Below are 13137 nucleotides of genomic sequence, written 5' to 3' on the forward strand. Positions count from 1 at the left end.
ATCAGGGCAGAAAGTATTTTGCTGGAGACAGTAATGTTCTGCGTAAGAACCCAAAGGGAGGATATATATATTCTGTATAGCTCTGGAGAGTCCTTTGGAATTATGTCTATCTCTTTAATGTCAATTTTACCTCTTGCTATCCTGCAGTAAGCAACTTTGTTATGTAAAATAACTGCCTCTTATGTTTTGAATCACTTGTGGTTGATCCTCTTCCACTGGTAATGAGATAGGCTCTGGGGGAAGTTATGATTTAATGGTATTATTCATACCCTACTCATCTAGAGACTCAGATAATGCTTAGCAGATCTGGTTTCAAATCTCACCAAAGCAGATGGTGGAATTCCAATTCAGTTTGATGGAAATAAGATCTAGAAATGATCATGAACCCCAAGTCAAGAGTCAAGAGTAGCATTATTTGTCATTTCTACCATATACAGCTAATGCCGTAAAAATTTCACAGCATTCCTCCAGGACTATGGTGCTCCATGGACTGCACAATCATATGCAAAGTGGTATAAAGTGCATTAGAAGTGTAAAACATGCAAGACAGCACAGTAATTCCTGACACATCATGACAATAGGCACGGTTGTGTACAAATTACAGTGTAATAAAAGAATGATAATTAATAAAACATTGTTCTCTCAGTAATTTGAAGTTGTGCTAAGAATTCCAGATGGGATAGAGTCTGATAATATAATGTTAAGGAGCCTGATGGCTTGGGCGAAGAAACTGTTGCACAGTCTGGCCCTGAGGGACCAAATGCTCTGGCATCTTTTGCCAGATGGCAGGAGGGAGAACTGCCCATTGTCAGTTGTCGAGGAAAACAAAACTATCTGGTTCACTAATATCTTTTATGGAAGGAAACTGGTGTCCTCATCTGATCTGGCCTACATGTGACTCCAGACCCACAGAAATATTGTTGACTCTCATCTGCATTCTCGGCAATTAGCAAAGGACAATAAATGCTGGCCCTCCTTGGCCAATAACGTGCCTGACCTTCTAACACTCAGCATTGAGAAAGGAGGATTAGTAATAGAAAACTACCCATACCAGAATGGCAATATCTTGAAAAAAACAACAGAAATAATGGACAGTCCTTCAGAAAAAGGGTGAAGATGGGTACTACAGATGCTGGAGATTACAGTCAAGGTTAGAGTGGTGCTGAAAAAGCACAGCAGGTCAGGCAGCATCCAAGGAGCAGGAGAATCAATGTTTTGGGGAAAAATTCTTCATCAGGAATGAGGGGGTCAGTCAATTTTCCTACTCCTTGGATGCTGCCTGACCTGCTGTACTTTTCCAGCACTACTCTAACCTTGACTTCAGAAAAAGGGGTCTTGTTGGGGGAACTGAAATTAGTCAGTAGCAACTGATTAAGTAGCAACATAAGAACATAAGAGTTAGGAATGGGAGTAAACAATTCAGCCTTTTGAGCCTGCTCTGCATTTATATTTATATTATTTATATTTAATAATATTAGATTCCCTACAGTGTGGAAACAGGCCCTTTGGACCAGCAAGTCCACACTGACCCTCTGAAGAGCAACCCACCCAGACCCATTTTCCCTTTGACTAATGCACCTAACACTATGGGGCAATTTAGCATGGCCAAAGATCCCAGGGTCACCCAATGAAACCTCCAGGCCTACAGGCTCATAGTATCATAGAATCCCCAGTGTGGAAACAGGTCCTTCGGCCCAACAAGTCCACACCGACCCTCCGAGACTCATTCCCCTATCTTATTATACTATGTTTACCCCTGACTAATGCACCTAACCTACACATCCCTGAACACAATGGGCAATTTCCCATGGCCAATTCACCTAACCTGCCCATTTTTGGACTTTGGGAGGAAACCGGGGCACCCGGAGGAAACCCACACAGACACGGGAAGAACGTGCAAACTCCACACAGACAGTCACCCAAGGCTGGAATTGAACCTGGGATCCGGTGCTGTGAGGCAGCATTGCTAACCACAGAGCCAGCATGATCTTATCCTGGTCCCAACTCCATTTTCCTGCCTGCTCCCCATCGTCCTTTATCCCACTTTTCATCAGCATCATATCGATTTCTTTCTTGAATCTATTGATTGATTCTGCCTCCCCTGCACTCTTGGGCAGGAAGTTCCACAGATTCACAACCCTCTGAGAGAGGTAGTTTTTCCACATATTAGTTTCGAACCTCCCTCCCCTCACTCTATATCTATGCTCTCTTGTTCTTAACTGTCCCACAATGGGAATCATCTGATCAACATCCACCTTATCAATCCCCTTCTGCATTTTATGTACCTCAATCAATCCCCCATCCATTCTTATGAACTCCAGTGAGTACAAGCCCAAGCTATTCAACTGCTTCTGGTATAACAGCCCTTTCTTCCCTGGAAGCAGCCTGGTGAACCTCCTCTGAACTGCCTCTAATGATATCACATCCTTCCTTAAGTAAGGAGACCAGAACTAGACACAGTTTCCAAGAGTGGTCTCACCAATGCCTTGTGCAGTAATTAAAACACTTATTTACTTTTATAATCCAGTCCATTTGCAATATATGTCAAGATTCCATTCGCCTTTCTTATTCTATGCTGTACCTGCAGACCACTTTCTCTGATTCATTCGCAAGGACACCCAGATCCCTCTGCATTGACACACTTTGGACCTGCTTCCCATTTAAATAATAATTTGCCCTTTTGCCAAGGCTGTTGTCCTGTAAGGAAAACGGCTTCCTCTCCCCCTCCCCCCAAAGAACTGCAGCCCCATCAGAGGGCTGGTTGCCCAGCAGCCTCAGGATTTACCTGACAGACAGGGGAAGTGTTGCACCTCGCAGCCACCCCTTTCACAAAAGCCAGCAGATCAGGGGACAGGCCCTCTGAACTGATCAGTTGGTTCAAAGGACTTCCAATTGGACAACTCATAACCAACAATTTGTTTTTGCCTCTGACCACTTGGTGTGGTTGCAGCACTGCCTCTGATACCTCTTGGCTACCTTGTGCCAATTTGTCAGATTTCTAGCCTCATTACCAATGAGAAAAAGGCCTGGAAACTTTTAGACAACATTATTTCGCCTGTATTAATAATTGTCTCATTTTCCACTTAGGAGCCCTGCAGCCATCAGGGTTCAATACCAACTTCAATAATTTTAGGGCCTGAGCGCCATCTTCCATGTCGTTTATCCATCTCCTACACTGCAGACCTTGTCATCACATTCATCACAGCCAACCCATTTTCACCAACTAATTATTCCCATTAGCAGCTTTTCTTTTTTCCTGGCTCACTATCATCCATTCGTTTGTCTATCCCAACTGCTGTTCTCTCTCACAGGGCTTCATCACCACCCATTGTTCATTCAGTTCCCCTTTCGCTCTCAGTCTTCATTTTTCTCGATTTTCCTAGCTTCAATCAATTCTGCAGAAGTGCCACTGGACCCTAAGCATTAGTTCTGCTTTCTCTTCACAAACGTTGCCAGACCTGCTGACTTTCTCCAACAATTTCTGTTTCTGTCTCAGATTTCAAGCAACCGCAGTTCCTTCCTTTTTGATTCACAAGACCTGTTTTGCATCAGTCCCCAATCAGCTTCGTAGCAACTTACCGGAGAAATGTCATTGCTACATCACAGGACATCAGTTGTGGACCTTCACTCTGTGAGCATGCAGTTCTGAGGGGTGATGATCCCAGCTGATGTTATTACTGGACAAGTCAGATCCCAGATTGAAACCTGGCTTGAAAAATCAGAGTTTGTTGTATTTTGGTTTTATCACATTGGGCTCTCAATGAAATATCATGTACAATGTTACAAATCCTGTTTTTTTACAAAAAGCATGAATTTATTAAGAACAGAAATTATGACAAAATTGAATAAACCAAACTACCTACTTATAACACAAATTCAAAGGTTTTTAAATGCACAGTAAAAGTATAATATTATATCCCAAAATACTATTTCAATCTCCCTGTGTCTGCGTGGGTTTCCTCCGGGTGCTCCGGTTTCCTCCCACAGTCCAAAGATGTGCGGGTCAGGTGAATTGGCCATGCTAAATTGCCCGTAGTGTTAGGTAAGGGGTAAATGTAGGGGTATGGGTGGGTTTCGCTTCGGCGGGTCGGTGTGGACTTGTTGGGCCGAAGGGCCTGTTTCCACACTGTAAGTCTAATCTAAAAAATCAAAAAGAAAAATAGTTAAACACACAGACACCTGGTACAGTACCCAAAATACCACTTGTACAAAACTCACACCAGGGACCTTTTCTCCAACACTTTGGTTTGTTTAAGTTACTTGAGACTTCAAATTATAAACTGGAACTGCAGATAGCTTATTCTCGGAGCTATTATATTCCTGAGTTTCAATGTATTTACCTTTACATAATCTCTTCAGGGCTTATCCCAAAGCTTCTGGTCTGGAACTAATATTACTCCTTCACTCTAACTTAACCTAATACATTATATGTTTTGCCTTTCAAGAACATTGCTTAAAACAATTACCCTTATCCAGGGAGTTTGTAGGACTACCCCACTCAAAGTAAAACTGAATACGAAAAGCTTCTACTCCAAGCTCTGGGTGTTACTATACCAACAAGTTCCAGAAATCTCTAACAAACCTTGAGATTCCATTATTTATCTTGCAGAGTCACAGACAATATAAGATAAACAAAAATCTATTAGCTTTGTGCAGAAATTCATTCAATCTAAAACCGACTGTTTTAAAGGAAAGCACTGTACCTACAAAAATACTTGTAGATTAATTATTGTCTTTAGACAACACAGAAAACCCATAAGTCACAACAATAAACACAATAATTGAAATTGAATAAATATATTTAAAATCACGTAAGTTAAATGATAAAAGCTTGATCCAGGAGCAAATCTCTATCTGAGCTTATATGCAAGGCCACAGCATTGAGCATTGCCAAGCTTAGGCAGTATGTTGAGAATGAAGTGTTCAAAATCCATGATAATGGGTGAGTTTAGAGCATATTCGATGATCTTAATAATATACAAAAATGTGCAAGCTAGCTTAAGTAAAAGTAATGAAACAGACCCTTGCAAAATACACAATTCAAGGATAATTAGGGACAGGCAATAAATGCTGGTCTGGCTAGTGACAACCTCATTCTATAAAAGCATTTAAAAAAGAAGCAAAAATGACAGCCATAACCAAACCCTGAGCATGGACACAGAAAGGTCTAAACAGCTTCAAACATCATCCTGCAGAATACTATTTGATTCTGGATGCGATGCTTCAATTTGCAGGCTTTAAGACATTGAGTCATAGAGTCATAGAGATATACAACATGGAAACAGACCCTTCGGTCCAACCTGTCCATGCCGACCAGATATCCCAACCCAATCTAACCCCACCTGCCAGCACCTGGCCCATATCCCTCCAAATCATTCCTATTCATATACCCATCCAAATGCCTCTTAAATGTTGCAATTGTACCAGCTTTCACCACTTCCTCTGGCAGCTCATTCCTTACATGTACCACCGTCTGTGTGAAAAAGTTGTCCATTAAGTCTTTTTTATATCTTTCCCCTCTCACCCTAAACCTATGCCCTCTAATTCTGGACTCCCTGATCCCAGGGGAAAGACTTTGTCTATTTACCCTATCCATGCCCCACATGATGTTATAATTCTCTATAATGTCACCCCTCAACCTCTGATGCTCCAGGGAAAACAGCCCCAGCCTGTTCAGCCTCTCCTCCAAATCCTCCAACACTGGCAACATCCTTGTAAATCTTTTCTGAACCCTTTCAAGTTTCACAACATCTTTCCGATAGGAAGGAGACCAGAATTGCTCGCAATATTCCAACAGTGGCCTAGCCTGTACAACCGCAACATGACCTCCCAACTCCTGTACTCAATACTCTGACCAATAAAAGAAAGCATACCAAATGCCTTCTTTACTATCCTATCTACCTGCAACTCCACTTTCAAAGAGCTTAGAACCTACCCTCCAACGTCTCTTTGTTTTAACAACACTCCCTAGGACCTTACCATTAAGTGTATAAGTCCTGCTAAGATTTGCTTTGCCAAAATGCAGCACCTTGCATTTATCTGAATTAAACTCCATCTGCACTTCTCAGCCCATTGGTCCATCTGGTCAAGATCCTGTAGTAATCTGAGGTAACCCTCTTCTCTGTCCATTACACCTCCAATTTTGGTGTCATCTGTAAACTTACTAACTGTACCTCTTATCTCGCATCCAAATCATTTATGTAAATGACAAAAAGTAGAGAGTCCAGCACAGTTCCTTGTAGCACTCCACTGGTCACAAGCCTCCAGTCTGAAAAACAACCCTCCACCACCACCCTCTGATTTCTACCTTTGAGCCAGTTCTGTATCCAAATGGCTAGTTCTCCCTGTATTCCATGAGATCTAACCTTGCTAATCAGTCTCCCATGGGGTACCTTGTCGAAAGCCTAACTGAAGTCCATATAGATCACATCTACCACTCTGTCCTCTTCAATCCTCTTTGTTACTTCTTCAAAAAACTCAATCAAGTTTGTGAGACATGATTTCCCACACACAAAGCCATGTTAACTATCCCTGATCAGTCCTTGCCTTTCCTAATACATGTAAATCCTATCCCTTAAGATTCACTCCAATAACTTGCTCACCACCGACATCAGGCTCACTGGTCTATAGTTCCCTGGCTTGTCCTTACTGCCCTTCTTAAACAGTGGCACCATGCTAGCCAACCTCCAGTCTTCCAGCACTTCACCTGTGACTATCGATGATACAAATTTCTCAACAAGAGGCCCAGCAATCACTTCTCTAGCTTCCCACAGAGTTCTAGGGTACACCTGATCAGGTCCTGGGGATTTATTACACATTTCAAGGTATCCAGCACTTCCTCCTCTGTAAAATGGACATTTTGCAAGGTGTCACCATCTATTTCCCTACAGTCTATATCTTCCATATCCTTTTCCATAGTAAATATTGATGCAAAATACTCATTTAGTATCTCCCCTATTTTCTATGGCTCCACACAAAGGCTGCCTTGCTGATCTTTGAGGGGGCCCTATTTTCTCCCTAGTTACCCTTTTGTCCTTAATGTATTTGTAAAAACCCTTTGGTGTCTCCTTAATTCTATTTGCCAAAGCTATCTCATGTCCAGTCATCCCTTTACCTGCGAACATCTGCCCCCCAATCAACTTTTGAAAGTTCTTGCAGAATACCGTCAAAATTGGCCATTCTCCAATTTAGAACTTCAACTTTTAGATCTGGTCTGTCCTTTTCCATCACTATTTTAAATCTAATAGAATTACGGTCGCTGGCCCCAAATGCTCCCCCACTGACACCTCAGTCACTTGCCCTGCCTTATTTCCCAAGAGTAGGTCAAGTGTTGAACCTTCTCTAGTAAGTGCATCCATATACTGAATCAGAAAAATTTCTTGTACACACTGAACAAATTCCTCTCTATCAAAACCCTTAACACTATGGCAGTCCCAGTCTATGTTTGGAAAGTTAAAATCCCCTACCATAACCACGCTATTATTCTTACAGATAGCTGAGATCTTACAATTTTGTTTCTCAATTTCCCGCTGACTCTTCGGGGGTCTACAATACAATCCCAATAAAGTGATCATCCCTTTCTTATTTCTCAGTTCCACCCAAATAACTTCCCTGGATGTATTTCCGGGAATATCCTCCCTCAGCACAGCTGTAATGCCATCCCTTATCAAAAATGCCACTCCCCCTCCTGTCTTGCCTCCCTTTCTATCCTTCCTGTAGCATTTGTATCCTGGAACATTCAGCTGCCAGTCCTGCCCATCCCTGAGCCATGTTTCCGTAATTGCTATCTCAAGGGAAAACCCTATTAGCGCTTGAAAGATTGATAATTGTTGTCTGTAACAAAAGCGAAAACAATATGAGTTTGTGTGTACCTTTGGTATAACAAAACACCCCCAGCTGTTTCACCAGACCATTGTTAATTGAACTTGACATCAATCCACCAGAGGAAGTAACAGGATAGATCAGCTGAAAGATAATTAATTGGGTAGATTTTAAGGAGTAAAAACAGAAAAAAATGCCAGAGAAACTCTGAAGATCTGTCAGCATCTGTGAAGAAAGAAACAAAGTTAATTCTTTGGCTGTGAAGTTTCTTTCTAATAATCCTGAAAAAGTTATATTTGACTCAAACATTCGTTTGGACATTACAAGGAGATGGTGGTGTAGATTTAGCCACTTCTCCTCACCAGGAGAAGAGTTGTTTGCAAACAAACATGTTTTAGAAATGATTGCCCCGAGCAATATTGTGCTGAGCACAGCCTTTAATAAACTCAGTGAGGCTCTCCCACTCATTAGCAGACAGCATGCTCCAGCCTCAAGAGATGCTAACCTATCTGATTAGCCAGGAGCTCTTGATGCTGAGTGGTGCCAGACCTTGATAGCAGAGGTATCAGGCATACCAGTTTGTTTATTGTGTGGTTTTGTGCCAGACTATGCCCTTGGGTTCATTTCAGACATGTTAAGGAGCAGGTAAAGTCAAGGATTGTCTTCAAATTCAGCTTCACAGTAACAATATTTATTATGCATTAATATTAAATACTGATCTGAGTGCTAATCACAGATACGACAGTCACTGATCTGACAGTTACATTAAATAATGAGTAATCTATATTCTTTAGATGTTCAGGTCCATGTGCTCTTGATGTTTTTACCAGAGAGAAGAGCATTCCATTGAAGAATGGTGAAGTTCCTTCTTGTATTCTTCCAGAATGTTCAGTCATTTAGTGTGCTCTAACTCCACACATACACTAGCTATTTATACACAATGACCTGCAGTTCCATAATATAATTGCAATTGTCCTCCTAACCCTAAACTTAACTCTAACCTTAACTCTACCCCTGGTCTTAATCTTAACTCTAAGCTAACTCCAGGCTCCTCATGAACTTACAAAACAAAGGATTGGGAGGAGGGTGAAGTGGTTAGGTTTCGGAGAATGGGATAGGAAAAGGCACAAAGAGGGAGGTAACACATCTGGGAAGATGCTATGATACATAAACAATCCCCCCCCCCACCCCAACCAAGAAGGAATTTGAAAGTTGGCCCCTTACGATCGTGAAGCAGCCGTTTCACTCTTATTCACATTTCACCGCACAGCATATTAAGGCAGTGGAATTGGAATGAGGACCTCACATAGTGGTGCAGCTAAAGGCTTCAATAAAGATAACAGTGGCCAGTCTGGTGGTTACTCTACCCCGCCGAGAGTGTGGTGCTGGAAAAGCACAACAGGCCAGGCAGCATTCGAGGAGCAGGAGAATTGATGTTTCGTGCATAAGTCCTTCATCAGGAATCAATACTCCTGATGAAGGGCTCACGCCCAAAACGTTGATTTTCCTGCTCCTCGGATGCTGCCTGATCTACTGTCCTTTTCCAGCACCACACTCTTGAGTCTGATCTCCAGCATCTGCAATCCTCACTTTCTCCTGGTTCCCCTACCCAGCTATAGTATAATGAGGAATGGGTTGAGGTAGGGAGAGAGGCAATGGCTATCCAACCATTATATTTTATGACCCTTCTTCAGATGAAAACATGCCAGATGATTGGGTGGTCAATTATGCTTGCTCCATTTCGTATTAAGGAGCAACTTAAAAGAGAAGAGAAAAGTCATGTTGTAGCTGTGCAGGACATTGGTTAGGCTGCTTTTGGAATACTGCAGCAATCCTGGTCTCCCTCCTATTGAAAGGATGCTGTTAAACTTGAAAGGATTCAGAAAAGATTTGCCAGGATGTTGCCAGGGTTGGAAAATTTGAGCTATAGGATGAGGCTGAATAGGCTGGGACTGTTTTCCCTGGAGCGTCAGAGGCCGTCTAAAGGTTTATAAAATCATGAGGGGCATGGATAGGGTAAATAGACATGGTCTTTTACCCGGTGTGGGGATTTCAAAACTAGAAGACATAGGTTTAGGGTGAGAGGAGAAAAATTTAAAAGGAATATAAGAAGCAATTTGTTCATGCAGAGGGTGGTGTGTGTGTGGAATGAGCTGCCAGAGCAAGTGGTAGAGGCTAGTATAATTACAACATTTAAAAGACATCTGGATAGGTACATGAATAGGGAGGGTTTAGAAAGATGTTGGTCAAATGAAACTAGATTTATTTAGGATATCTGGTCGGCATGGACGGGTTGGACGGAAGGGTATGTTTCTATGCTATATATCTCTATGACTCCAAGTAAAGAGCATTTAGAGACAAAATTCCAGAGTTTAGGATGTAGGCATTTAAAAGCATAGTATTTATAGTCATGAATAGGAACAGAACTCGGTCATTTACACTATGGAAAACATTAGTGTGTTTCTGTCAAATATTCCACAACTTTTTTCTTATTATATGCAGTCCATATATTTCAGTGCATGGTACTTAAACATTCTTGCAGGGTCATGCATGTGCAGTAATATAAAAGGGTCAACCTGAACTCATCCTGTGTGACCATTTCTACTTTTTGTGATATATGATATGTTCAAGCAGCTTAGAAGAAACATTGGTCATGTTCCCCAATGGTTCATTCTGAGAACACTTGTTCAATTCCAATTTAAAATGGATACTGTTTAAAATGCTAGCAAATCCAAAATGCATTTGGTTGCCAGCTCAATAAACAGAAGAAAGGCTCCACCATTTTGGAACATACAATATGCATGTGAAATTGTGGTGTGTGCTGTTTAGTTTGACACTGCTTTTCCTCTGTCCATTCTTGGGGCACAATTGAGACAAAGAACAGTCCTGTTACAGGTTCATAATCAGTGGATACTACAGTTACAAAATCTTTTTGAGTATCACAGAACATTCTTGACAAAAATGTTATCTCCAACAATGCCTTCTCTGAGACTCTTCCATTGTCCCTCATGGATGAGGGAATTCAGGTCTTTGAAAGCACCTTGGTAGTGAACGAATTCACAGTCAAGATTACAACTGTGGTTCAGTGAATTCTGGTTCATGGTTTCATGTTAGTTGAGTTTATTTGCTGGCATCAGTGTTTTCAGTTCATACCTCATGTAGCAATAAATCAATCTTGCATTCCTATTTTATTACTTAAGTTTATTTTCCAAAATTAAGGTTTGATGCAATCTATTTATAAGTAAATAATCTGTACTTACTTGTTCAGGCTTTCATTTTCAACTTCAAAATATCTCATCAGACATTAATCATTTTTTGAAGTTATAATTTGTAACTCTGTAGGGAGTTTGCCAGCATTGCAGGAGGCGTTTGACACAGATCAAAAACTTGTGGGGTTAAGATCAGGGATAACAATGCCATGATTACAGCCCCTAGGCTGACAGAATGACAGAGTATTCTTCAGATCAGCATAAAATGCTCAAGGTTAAAATATGCAGCAGGATCTTGTTTACATAAAGTGATAAAGTTTAATGTCACTCAGTATGTTCAGACGTCCAGTGTTTCCATTGTTTACTATCAATATCTCTGCATAAAAGCTTTGTACTTTACAAGCCCAATGATATTCCAACATTCTTCTGAAAATGCAAACATTGCACTCCTTCAAAATATTTTGCAGTAAGTCACCTTGTGTTTCCAAGCAATGTTATTTTTGAGTTTTCATTAATTACTTTGGTTCATACACTTTCTCTTCTTCTGCATGAAAAGCTTATAGATTTCAGCATTTCACTAAGTTACAAAATCGGAAGACTGTTTTTAATTTTAAGGTGCATTTATTAGTGCTAGCATATGTTAGCTTTCACAGTAATTTACTTTTTGTCACCTGCTGGCAAGGTGTTATGCTTGCTTGCTTTCACAGGCTATGCAGATATAGTTTTCTTTTTCCTTGGGTTACTGCTTCAGTTCTCTGTAAGTCCAGCATTATGGAATGCAATAAACAATGTTTCTGTCTTCGGGAAATATACATGATTTGCAAAGCATTTTTTGATGCAAAATCTTAAACCCTGTTTGTTTTTGTTTAGTCCATGAGATAAAATAAGTTGATAAAAACGTCAATCCTATTACATGATACCTGTCACTCCTGTGTTTTCTTATAATTATACACAACTTGCACTGATTAATCTAAAGCTAGTTACATTTCTGAAAAACAACTGATCTGGATTATGTGTAATATTGCAACCAGTATATAACAAATTTTATGCCAACTATATTTGAAGTGTTTCCTCTTTAATGTGAATTATTTTTTAAAAGTTAGTTTTGATTTGTAAGTTTGCCGTGACGTGGCAGAATTGCATCTTGACCAAAGGTTGTGTGACTATGGTCTTATCGTTATGTATTGTAAAGATTGGCTTCCTTTAATAGATCTCTATCAGCTCAATGTTATTAAAAAATAGTACAAATGTACAGGCAAGTGAGGAAGTATTTTACGATGATGAATTAATTGATATACATGTGAATTTGAACTTCATATTGTTTAGTTAGGTACTTCACGATGATATTTATGGGGAAGGAGCAGTGGTTTAACAACCAGGAAACCCAGAAATGTGGGTTCCTGAAGGGTGTCAACATATGCAGGTGCATCTAAACATTTTAAATCTGATTCTTAACTTACAGTCAGTTGGAAAAGTGCTCTAAAAGAGGGACAGTGAGCCAGATGTTGATGTATCAGGAGGAAGGTGGTATATGTTGGTCTGAGTGATTGGGAGAGGGAGCTGACAGAGTGAAGATCAGGGATCAGGACAGGGGACAGTAAGAGTGAGGATTAGGGGTCAGTAGAAAGTACCATGAGTGTGAGGATACAGAAATTTGGACAGGGGCAGTGAGCATGATGGTTAAAGGCCAAGGAAGGGTTATCAAGTGTGATGCTGAGGAATCTGGTTTCAGGCAGCCAGCATCATGGTGAGGGTGGGGGTGGAGCAGTAAGGGTGATGATGAGATGTTTTGTGAGGGTTTAGGTGAGGGCAATTGGGTGGACAGTAGACACAAAACAATGATATCAATAGTGGATGAAACCACATCTACATGTCAGCAAATGGAGTGGATGCTCAGGGTCCACGGAGAACTGCTCTAGTAGTTATATCAAATATATTAGATTATCTGCTCTGGAATATGACTTTCCTAAGCAACTGAATGAAAAAAGAAATAAAACTGTTCCTGATAAAATTAACACCTGACTAGTTTGATCACTACAAAGCAGCTTCAAGCAGTATAGGCCTTTCAATCTGTTGAGTCTACTCCGCCATTCAATGAGACAATGGC

This window comes from Hemiscyllium ocellatum, chromosome 1, assembly GCF_020745735.1.
Source record: "Hemiscyllium ocellatum isolate sHemOce1 chromosome 1, sHemOce1.pat.X.cur, whole genome shotgun sequence".
NCBI classification, from domain to species: domain Eukaryota; kingdom Metazoa; phylum Chordata; class Chondrichthyes; order Orectolobiformes; family Hemiscylliidae; genus Hemiscyllium; species Hemiscyllium ocellatum.